The following is a 12,475-nucleotide window of genomic DNA, read 5'->3' as shown; positions in this document are numbered from 1 at the left end:
GGGATTCCTGCAATTTATAGTAAAAATATTTTAACTTTAATAGACACTTAAAAAAACCTTGTGTGAAGGTATGTGTGTGTATAATTACCTAGTTTCTTCTGTTTTTTGGTTAGGAGGTATTACTTGTGTGGAAGTAAACACTAGAAACCATATTACTATTAATAGCCAATATTTTAATTATTTAACCTCTTATACCAAGTACATTAGTCATATTATTATGACATATGAGTGGAATAATACAACCTGTGCACTCCATTCTCTGTAAAATGAAGTATATACTAATGTATTCTAGTAGCACTGCATTAATGTATTAATATATGTAACACACACAAACACACACAATAAATGACTTTATTTTAATTTAATGCCACTTTTTTTTATATTTTGATGTTTTTGGGGCCTATTTACCAAGTTCACTGGTAAACTCCAAAAGCATTTTCATCTTGTCAATGGCAGCATTAGTCAATAGCGAGAAACTTTTGGCTGACACAACACAGACTAGGCAATGTATTTTTTCTCCTTCTGAGGGGTTCCTGATGTAGCGTGGATCATTTGAAGACAATGGATTGTTAGGATCAAACTGTAGACAGAGAACAAATATTGTGGAAAATGTTGCATAATATAAGACTACTTCATTATTTATTAATTATGTATTATGAAAACAAAATGTTACGTATGCTTCGCCAGGCTATAATCTGTTTGAAAAAATCTAGAATTATTTAGGAATCATATTAACATTAGCTAAAATAAATGAATACTAAAAGACAGGGAGTGCTATTTGGCTAAACATTCAAATGTAAGTGTGACGCTACAGAGAATACACTACATAGTAACTGAAGACAAACAAATCTCAATGCTTTGTTATTTGTCTTATAGGCAACTGTTCATTTAGATTGTAACCTAGATATCTAGTATTACATATCTATTTTTTGATGTAGATGTAAAACATCATGGTTAGTGTAAGAAACTACAGACTGCCTCAACCCAGATTCCACTTCACAGTACACATCTGAAAGAGCTCATTCCCAAAAAGGCTTACATATCATATAGAAATATCTTTAATTCAAACCAGTTTATCTACTTTGGTATTTTTACATTGGCTTAAAGCAGCCTTACCAAACATTTAGAACACTTAATCCAATCAATTATTAGTCTGGGAGCGGCAGCAAGACATCAAGAACCGTCCCTGAACAAAGGGTATACGTGACCGTGATTAGCATTTAGTGTTGCCCGGACATTTGGGGGATAACACCTAGAACAATACCTAGCCAAGGTGTACGTGACTGTGATTACCATTGAAGGACATCCGGCTAAACGACAGTATCATCCAGCCCTTGGGGAATACACAGTTCTTACGCTAATTTACATTTAAAGTGAAACTCATTTAAATTACACACGGGAAACACTGTATAAAAGGTTTGAGCAGGATTTGTCCTGCGTTCTTTTTGACTCCATTGAACCCAAAGTACTTTATGTATTTTGTCACTGTGATGCTGCAATAAGCTTCTACATTAATATCTTCGACGCCCTCATCGTTTTATTTTTCTTACATTAGTTGAACATAATGGGAGCTGTAAAACAGAGTTTCTTGGGTCATTTATCCCTCCTAACCATTTGTAACCACAACCATCTTTAGTTGGCTTTGTGCAATTAGATAAAATGTGATTGTGGAGGCAGGGGCATGGTCAAGCAGCAGTCTGTGAATGGTGGGTGGAGCAAAGAGAAGTGATTGGTAAGGATCAGGCCACACCCATCTCTTTGTTCAGGAGGTCCCCATTGTGGATTTTTCCAGGAGCAGATATGAGTGTCCGGCACAGCTTTGACCAAGTGAAAATAAATGATGGTGAGCGAATACAGCCAAACATTGTGCTCTCTTCTCATAATTAAATTATTAAAGGTTATATAGAGTGTTAAAGAACACTCAAAATAAAGAGGATACAACACTGTTGTTAGTACCAGAGCTGTAAGGAATTTTTCATAATAATCATGACGTAAAATAATTTGATGGCTTGGCACTTAGGACAAGACAAACCAGTAAACTGTCTCATGGCCCGTTTCTACTGGCTGAGCATTTGCAGCAATGCTCGCATGCGGTGTGTGACATATCACGAATGTCAACTGTTGAATCTGCCAGCCACCCCAAAAGCATCATTGTGCCCCTTGGCCATCCTGGCAGCCTCTGTCCCCAAGCCATAGACAGAAGCCAACCTGCCGGCCTCTATTCCTTAGCCATTGCCACAGACATTTAAATTGCTGTTTGGATAACTGAATAAATGAACAGGGTCCAGGTGTTCCTATTAAAATGGACAGTGAGTGTATGATGGAAGTATAGATACACCAGTGTAGTATGATATTAATGCATTATTGATATTAAAGCCTGTGACCTACCTTATAACCATCTGGCAAATGTCCATGCAGGGCACTTCTTAAATCATCAGGATGAACTTTTTGTGCCGTTTCTTCCAGACCCATAAAATCAAATATGGTGATTGGCAAAGTTCCAGAGGGTGAACAAGTGATTTCATAGCCATTGTACTACAGTGAGAAATACAGTGAACACTTATTACCTATAAACATATGTGTTTATGGTATTTGTCTAGCATTGTGCTGTCTGTGTTGCGTTTTTTTTTTTTTTTTTTTAATTTGGCCAAAATATGACAAGAATAAACACTATTTGTTCATCCCACCATCAGGATAAGTACATATGCCAGCACCGTACACCATTTTTCAAATCAAATAAACAAGAAAGCGAAGTATTGTCAGCATGCCCACCCACACTTCTGGTTTCGTGGTGTTCACTTCTGGTTTCAATGACCTCACTTCCATCTTGGAAGTAGAACTTCCCAGGCATCTGCCATTTTATGCCCCCCTGCACTATATAAGCACACTTACTTGTGCTCTGTGTAGTAGGTTAGAAGCTGTTTGTTCCCATTGTTGTTTTCAGCCTGATCTGTAGCTGTTTGTCTGTGCTCTGGATTATTGGACTGTTTATGACTCTGATTTTTGCCTGCGCTGCATTTTACAATCCCCAAGCTTGACACAATGTGGACTCTGTTCAAGACCTATCAAGGCAGCCACCCTGTTTCAGAGTTCGCTATTTCCCTTGGCTGTTGAAACACAATCCTTACATAGACTGGTATAGCGGTCGAGTCCTAAACTGGAGAACTCATTGCTACACCCACTGCCTCACCTCAACCTCTCCAGATCCAGCATCAGTTTCTGATGAGCTCCCTACCAACCTCTCTTCAGTACCTGCCGTCTACCATGATCTCAGTCAAGTTTTGAGCAAGACCAGGGTTTCATCCCTACCTCCACACCATCCATATGATCGTGCTATTGATCTCCTGCCTGGCACTATTCCACCCCATGGCCACTTTTATCACCTGACTGGACCTGAAAGAGAAGCCATGACCCAGTACATCCACGACTCCCTGGCTGCAGGGATCATCCATCTGTCTTTGTCCCCTGCAGGAGTGGGATTCTTCTTTGTGGAAAAGAAAGACAGGTCTCTTCGCACTTGCATTTACTACTGGGGCCTTAATGCCATCACCATAAAGAACCACTACCCCCTGCCTCTCATGTCTTCAGCATTTGAACTCCTCCAGGAAGCCACCGTGTTTACCAAGATGGATCTCCACAATGCCTAACACCTTGTCTGCATCCATGAAGGGGATGAGTGGATCATCCCTTTAACATCCCATTACATTATGAGTACTGGGTTATGCCTTTTGGCCTCACCAATGTACCAACGGTATTCCAGGCCCACATCAACGATGTACTTTGAGACATGCTCAACCACTAAGTGTTTGTCTACCTGGACAACATCCTGATCTTCTCCCGCTCCCTTGAGAAACACACCCACCATGTCCGAGCCTTGCTCCAACACCTCCTCCATGACTGTCTGTATGTGAAGGCTGAGAATCAACCACTTTCCTATGATTCATACTCTCAGCTATTAATGTACAGATGGACCCCGACTGGACACAAGCCATCAAGGACTCGCCGGTACCAGCTACGAGAAAACAGCTGCAGTTTTTCAGGCTCTCAATCTTTTACAGAAAGTTCATTGATGGGTACAGCTCTGTCACTGCCCCTCTACACAAGCGCTCCTCCTCCTAGCTCCTATTCTCATGGAACCCCAAAGCTGGGCAAGCCTTCCAAAGGCTTAAGTTGCTCTTCACATCAGCACCCATTCGGTCCCTCCCTGACCTAGCCCACCAATTTGTTGTGGAGGTGGATGGCCATCAAGGTCACACTAGGCGAGTGGTGCCATTGGTTGGAGGGTGCCAAACAGCCATTTCTAGTCTGGATATGAATCAAAGTCCACTGCCTTGACATTGAGAAGAGAGTCCAACATGCCACTTCCAACCATCCTATTCCTGATGGCTGCCTGGAGGGAAAGCTCTTTGTTCCCAATCACCTATGGTCCTTCAGTGGTGGCACAGCCCACACCTGTTTTGCCATCCCATGGTTCCCCACAACCAAAATCTGTCTTCTAGGAGTGATTTTGGTGGCCAGACCTCAAAAAGGATGTCCAGGAATTCAGGCAACGTGCAGGATGTCTAGGAAGTCCACCAGCTGGTTATCTCTGACCTCTCCCAGTTCCCCGTCAACCTTAGTCTCACATTGCTTTGGACTTGATGGGTTATGATCATATTGAGTCTAAAATTAAACTAGCATCCAGAGTCATAAATTGCTGAGAGAAAATGTGCAGTTTAAAGTGAACTCGTTTTCATGCTACACAGAATCTTCATGAAAATATGATTATCCTGACCTGAGCGAATTTAATGAATCAACCATCTCCTTTCCTTCTTTTCATCTATGATGACATTAAAGTCATCTGTTGCCATGATACCTGTTCATTACACCTTTCAGTGAGCACGTGACGTTCTTGGATGTGGCCATTGAACAGACCAAGAGTATCCATTAAGAGTATCCGATCTTAATGAAGGCTACCTCCTTTTGCTGGCAACAGACAGACTGAGCGGTTAAACTAAGAGCTTGAAAAGGTACTTCATTTTCTATGCACATAAGAGTCTTCCTTCTGGTCCTCCAACCTAGTTTGGTTGGAATATGCACACATCTCATCACCAATTTACCACTACCGGCCTGTCCCCACTTCAAGCTACCCATGGCTACCAACCCCTGCTGTTCTCTTCCCTGGCTTTTGCTGCCGGGGGGCCTGACGGAGATTTTGCATAATGCTGCTCAAGTCATCTTAAAGCTATGCCCATTAGGCTAATTGCAGGCTCTGCCAAGCACCACCTTCCTGCATCAGCCAGAGAGTATGGTTGTCCATTTCCAATCAGACCCTGAAGGCTGCCTGCAAGAAACTCGCTCCTCAATTTATCGGCCCCTTCTATTTTACGAAGGTACTCAACCCCAACTCCTTCCATCCCGAATTTCATGTCTCCATTTCAAGTCTGCTCATGCCTGAACGTTAGTTCCCTACACTAGACCCCCTCCAGCCACACAGTTCATTGACAGGTGCCCACTTATACCATGCACTGCCCGCTACGCTCCCGACGGGGGAGTTGCATTACCTTGTGGATTGGGAGGGGTATGGTCCTGAGGAGTGCTTTTGGGTTCCGGCTTGCAATATCCTCGACCCTGACCTCATCACCCAGTTTCACCTCGAACATCCCGAGTAACCAGGTGGGACATCTTGAGACCGAAGGGAGGGGTACTGTCAGCATGCCCTCCCACACTTGTGGTTTTGTGCTGTTTAGTTTCTGTTTCAAGTATGTCACTTTTGGGTTGGTGGCCATCTTGGAATGAGCATTTCTAGGGCATCGGCCATTTTATGCTCCCCTGCACTACATAAGCAGTTTGCTTTATTCTCTGTGTAGTCATCCTACTCTTTGTTCACATTGTTGTTTTCTGCCTGATCTGTATTGTCTTGTTTGTCTGTGCTCTGGATTAGTGGACTGTTTATGACTCTGATTTCTGTCTGCTCCGCATTGCCCTGTTAACCTGTGCTCTGGGTCATTGTACTGTTTGTGACTCTACCTGATGCATGTATCACTTTGCCCTTTGCCTGTGGCTCAGAACATTGAATTGTCCCTCACATTGAATTCTGCCTTCTTCATTTCATGCCTGCTCTCATTAAAGACTCTTAACTTGTAAACCAGTCGGTGTCTTGCATTTGGGTCCTAACCCACCATCCCTGACAAGAATATTGGCAAGCAGCATTAATTGAGTCAAGGATGTTCTGTTTTTACTACCTCTCCCAAGTTGCAAATAAACTTTGTTTGCTGTTATAAAATAATAATGTTGGCAATTTTTTTTATACAAATAATCTGACCAAAAAAATCTTAAACAAGACATTATTTTTGCTATAAAAATACTTACAGTTTTTGTACACTTGGTGGATGCTGATGCTGATGCTTTCACTTTGTTACTTATCCGGTGCTGAAAGACACTGTAGATTGAATTTATAAAGGTGGACTTTCCAGCTCCAACAGGTCCATGAAGTAGGATTCGAAGATGTCCGATATTTGGATTACTTAGGGTAAAATTTCTCAAACTCTCTTCAAGCTCACTTTTATTGCTGTAAAAGGAATTACAAATGGCAGTCAAAGTTGCAAGATTCTTTCCCTTATTACTTACCTGCTTAAAGAGACATTTATAATAACTCTTTTATGCTTTTAAGCAATATAGACATATAGACAGACAACCACACACACTAACTCCTACAGGCAATTTTTTAGAATTACCAATCAACCTAATGTACATGTTTTTGGACACGAACACATTTAAAGTAGAGGGGGACAGGCCCCAAGAAGGGCGAGACTGTAGGAATCCCAGTACTGTACTGATCGGGCAGTGCACTGGGTCCTGCTCACTGTGAGTGCACCAGAGACTAAAAGCATACAGCTTCCTTGTGAAGGGAGCCCTAGCATTCAGCAGAGTCTCCACAACCTCTGTTGAGAGGCCTGCATCTAGGAATTGGTCCCCCTCAGGGTCTAGACCCAGAGCTTCCACATCTCCAGGCGGGGGTGGAGATTCCCCCTTGTGCCTGAGAGAAGAGATCTTTCCTGATGGGAATCTCACAAGGAGTTCCATCTAGGAGGGAGACAAGGTCCGCAAACCAAACTTGAGTGGGCCAGTGGGGAGCCACTAGAAGAAGGTGGACCCCGTTGTGGCGCACTCTGGCTAGGACTTCTGGGAGCAGAGCTACCAGGGGAAAGGCCAACAGACGCAGCCTCGGCCAGGTCTGTACCAGAGCAAGGGAGTACCATAGTGGACAATGAATCCTCGGAGGCAAACAGATGGGGTGGAGCCACCACTCCCCATGCCTTAGCACCTGTCTCGAAATCAGGAAGTCTGACTCCCGATTTATGTGCCCTGGAACAAAAATCACTCTCAGCAAAAGAAGTCTAGTCTCTGCCCAGAGCAGGATCTGCTGTGCCAACTTGAACAGAGGGCGCGGACAGGCCCAAAATTGGACGCAGCCCACTGTCTCTCTTGGGACTTCTGTAAAAGCCCAAGTCTCAATCTTGAAGGGGAACATGTTCTATGTTCTCCTTGTAGGAACATAGTTTGGTGTAAGCCGACGATTTTGAGCAACACTACCTGAAATGTAAGAGGATGGGCAGCGAACTGGATCCTGTACCCTTACCCTATGGTATCTAGGACCCACTGAGAGACACCTGGCAGAAGTTTCCACTGCTGCCGTGTAGGCCTTCCCCCCAAGGGATGAAGTGGCTCTACACATTTTAGAAGGGAGCGCCGGCCTCCTCCATGCTGGGGATGTAGGGGAGAGATAGCTTGCAAGCGTCTCTTCCACCTGGTGCATAACCATGTTCATCCAGCCCCATAATGGCTGAATAATTAGAGGAGGCGGGGGAAAAAATGCCTAAAATGCCACGCCGAATATGGGTTCTTCCAGGACCTCGATACCTCAGCATGGAGGTCCGGGAAAAATGGCAACTGTCTATATGAAGGGGACACGCGGCCCCGAAGTCAAGAAGCAGTCGTCAAGGTTAGAACGGACGGAACTAGCTTCCTGCTCTGGCCAGTTTAAATTAAAATTTTTAAATTTAAATTTAACTTACCCAAAGCACGTTATTACATCAAGGAGCTCCTCGGATGTAACTGATTGTGGTGGCAAATCAACAGAGGAATTCCCCTCACCATCCACATTGAGCTCCTCAGAGCCCGATGCAGAAAAAGACATATCCACTTCCAGGTCGGGAGAATTCGCAGTGCGAGCTCCCGGAGCCTAAATGCGGACATCGGAGTCAAGATAGCGGACAAGATAAAGGGAAAGACCCGTCTCTTGTTCTGCTTCTGCTAACTCCATCTGCGAAGCACAGAAGCATGGCCGGTAAATAAAGCCAAACGGGATCAGAGTTTGCGAGGAGGAAATGCTCCCGCAATGCATGCAGCCGGACCACTTGAGAGCCGACCGTGCATGCTCCTCACCCAAACAAACCATGCAAAGAGCGTGTGTGTCATCCTCCATAATAAAACACAGACACGGAGGCACACACCTCTTAAAATTCTTAAACGCCATACCTGGGGACAGATAATCGGCACACATAGAGCGGAGTGCTTCGTCATGCCCTTATATGGAGATGCTGGTGCGTATTCCTCCGTCACATGTCCAATCCGAGCCAAAGAATTGGTGTATGTGCACACGGAGCTTCAGACACACCTCAGCAAAGTGTTCCCATAGTGTCAGTCATGACGCAGCATCGAGTTCCCTCAAAAGGGAACTCAAGTGACCTTCACAGAGCCCTGATCTCAACCTAACTTATTACTTTTAAATAAATCACTTTCATAAATACTTTTGGAAAGCTAGTTTATTTTAATTTTGACACAATTTACAATTATTCTTACATCATCCTTGATAAAACTGATAGTTAAATTTGAATCCATACTTATTCCCAATTTACTTCTCTCCAGGCTTTTGGAAACACTATAAGTAGAAAAGGCAGTCTTACAGAAGTAACTGAATATTCAATATCATTAGATTAAATGAAATATGACATATCACGTGGTTGAATTTTCAAACATGAAAAACCAGCCATATAAGTGGATCAGGATCATGATTGTATGGCCTAACATGCTTTGTGTAACAGATGCTTTGTATGACTTATATGTCAATTTTCTTCATGATCTTTGTGTCCAAAAAAAAAAAGAAAGAAAAAATAGAGAAAAAAAGACTTACTTTCAGCACCATACCACTGTTTGTTTGCATAATTCCGCACTATAGCAAAACAAAACCAGAACTTCAGTTTGTGATTGCCTAAAAATTTTCATCCAGCTGTAATTTAGAACGGTCATTTCTTTCTTTCAAATATGTTAATCATAAAATCTGACACAGTAATATCTGAACATGATTCATTTACATAATATGTAAATGCAATCATTATACTTACAAAAAAACGCAGAAACTTACCAATCTCAAATAAAGACATGGTTTCTTTAATTAGCAGAAGTTTTGCAGTAGCAGAATCTAAAATTAAACATTACTGATTAGTGAGTGTAATATAATTTCAGAGGGATAAATTTTTTTCAGCATTTAGCAATTATGTAATGTTTAAATGAAATTTATAATGTTATAGTCCCCTCCAAAAGTATTAAAACAGCAAGTCCAAATATATTGTTTGGTTTAAGAACAAAAAATAAATATGAGACAAAATTTCCTGATATTTGTATCAGTGTTAAACAGCTTAGGGCACAACACCTTTTGTTTGAACCCACCTATTTTGGAAAATGTGACTGACAGGTGTTGCAGGTTGCCCAGCTTGTGCTCTTTTAGTTTGATTGTATCTGATTGTTTAGTTACTAATTCATACAGTACGTTAAATTGGAGCCAACGAAATTCATTGGTTAAATATTAGATAGCAAATGCTTTCAGGGAAACCTGGCAAAACTGAACTTTTTAAGTTATTGACTAAGATTGATCCTTATTGAGAAACCCATCCTTGTGTTTCTGTACTTGTTTGGTTTTAGTGTTGTGCACAGGGCAGGCCTTGTGTGCACATTTACTCCCTGTTATTCACCTATCCCCTGGTGAGATGTCTTTGTTTTTGTCAGATACTGCTCTCTACTGTACAATTTTGACAGATTTGTCCCTGTCCCTGGCTTACCATGTCCTTCCTATTTTAGTATTTTCCCTGCTCTCAACACATGATACAAATAATCAGCTAATTATAATATAATAATAAATAGCTGTTTAAAGTGTGTGTGTGTGTGTTAGATCAGGGAAACACTAAACATCTAGACTAGGCTTGGGAAGCTGTGGTTTAGTAGATATGTTACTTTCCTATGAATTTAAATTTATAGGAAAAATGATGTGCTTTTTGGCTGAAGTTTTTCACTGTTCTCTACATAATTTCCTGCATCAGATTTTATTTTTGTTTCATTCTTAATCTGTTTACTAGAGATTTATCCAAACAGGGATTTGTTTTCTTTTGCCTTTGAACAATACACATAAGATCTGACATTGTTATTCTGTCATACAGGATACAACATAGACATATGTGATTTTACATAACAATTATTTTTTTCACTTACCTTAAAAGGACAAAAGGATCGGTGTCTCTCATGTGAAGTCCAGTGTAGATATGTAGTCCAGTGTAGATACCATATATATACGTTTAAAATCGAAAGTAAAACTTTTGTGTGCAGGGCAGCTGGTGCATGCTAATTTAATCCCCAATGAGATGGCTTTGTTGTTAGATACTGTAAACTGCATCTTCTAGATGCATTGTTCTTATTATTTTATAGAATATATTGTTGCATTACATTGCAGTACACCCTTGCTTCTTAGCTGAGCATTTATTTATTTATTTATTTTTATCTTTAATTATTTCCAGAATCAGTTTCAGTTGATTATAATTGTAATGATCATATGAAATGTTCCTATGATGAACATCATCATAGACATCATTAGACATCATAGACACAGACACCATCATTGGGAAAATTCTGAGAATAATTGGGAATAATTTCTGGCCTGCCAGATGATTTTGAAAATTGACTGTTTAAATGATATGGCTGTGAGTCCCATGGATAACATACATGCAAAGCTTGGAACCCATCTGTACCTAGAAATGTTTATTATATGCTATTTAATATCTGAGTCTTACTTTGACACACATTCATCCAGACACGCAAGCCACCATGCACGGCTCCTCTCTGTCCTCTCTGTCTCGGCCTCTCAGCGGTAACAGAGCTGCTCGTCATTGCACATACACTCACATACGTGTTCTATACAGAAGTTAAGCACACATATTTTGTACAATTTCTTTATTATAAACAGAATGAAGCTTATCTACAACTCGTTGGAGAAAAAGATGACGTGGCTCAAAATGAAACAACGAAGTAAAATGCTGAAATATCCTGATAGAAAGGTAAATGACTACTCAGTGGGAATATTGGAGTTTTCCCCCTTTCACTATTTTTTCGATGTCTGGTGTTACAGATGTCACTTTGATGCACAGGGAATTCTCCAGGTTTTTATGTGTCAGTCGGTTTCTCTCGTGTGTTTTTATTGCATTCATTGACGAGAAAGTTGACTCACACGTATAAGTAGAAAGAAACATTGTGAGCTTCTTGATTGTATCATTAACCTCAGAGCATGCAAGCCAGAATGCGTGCCTCTTAGCGCATAGCTGACCTGCAAGGACACTTTGAAATCAATTAACTCCATCTCAGATGTTGCCTCATTTAACGATGGAAGGGTTTTCTTTGCCAGTAAAGAGGATTCTGGACTTGGTTGGATACTGAGGGGATCACGCACAAAGGCAATGATGGCTTTTGGGACAGAGTAGTCATCAAATCTGGACATAAAGTTTTCCCGAAGCTGTTTGATGAAATCCACCATTAGCTCAGTCACATGTCCTGGCACATGTGACTTTAACGTATTGACATGATGGATCCTGTTGGTTGTTATGTCTGTTTCCAACAACTCTAATTTTCTAACAAACGATTCTAGCTTTTCAAGCATGTCCATGATAATTTTGTCTCTTCCCTGCAGCTGCAGATTGAGCTGGTTAAGATGACCAAATATATCTGCTAGAAAAGCTACATTGACCATGAACTTCTCATCTTCCAGATGTGCAAGGTGATCAGCTGCTGTCTCATTATTTCTCATTCTAAGGAAGGCCTTGATCTCATTCAGAAGCACACACATGCGTTCTAAAGCTTTCCCTTTGCTTAACCAACGTACATCATTGTGTAGAAGCAGACCACTATGCGTGGCCTCTTCTGACTCAGCCACAAGTTGTCAAAAAAGGAAGTGTTGTGTGCTTTATGTCCCTCTGACATAATTATTGATACACATAACTTTATTCATCGCTTCCTTTAGTTCGCTGCTCTGCTTCACATGGAGGACGCTCTCATGAATGAGGCAGTGTAGTGCTTGTATGTGAGGGACAACTTCCTTCAGCCTGCTCACTAAACTTCTGCGCTTTCCCACCATAGAAGGAGTGCCGTCTGTCACAATGAAATGAACTTTCTC

The sequence above is a fragment of the Hemibagrus wyckioides genome, linkage group LG02 (genome assembly GCF_019097595.1).
Source record: "Hemibagrus wyckioides isolate EC202008001 linkage group LG02, SWU_Hwy_1.0, whole genome shotgun sequence".
Classification (NCBI taxonomy): domain Eukaryota; kingdom Metazoa; phylum Chordata; class Actinopteri; order Siluriformes; family Bagridae; genus Hemibagrus; species Hemibagrus wyckioides.
This window is presented reverse-complemented; position numbering follows the sequence as displayed.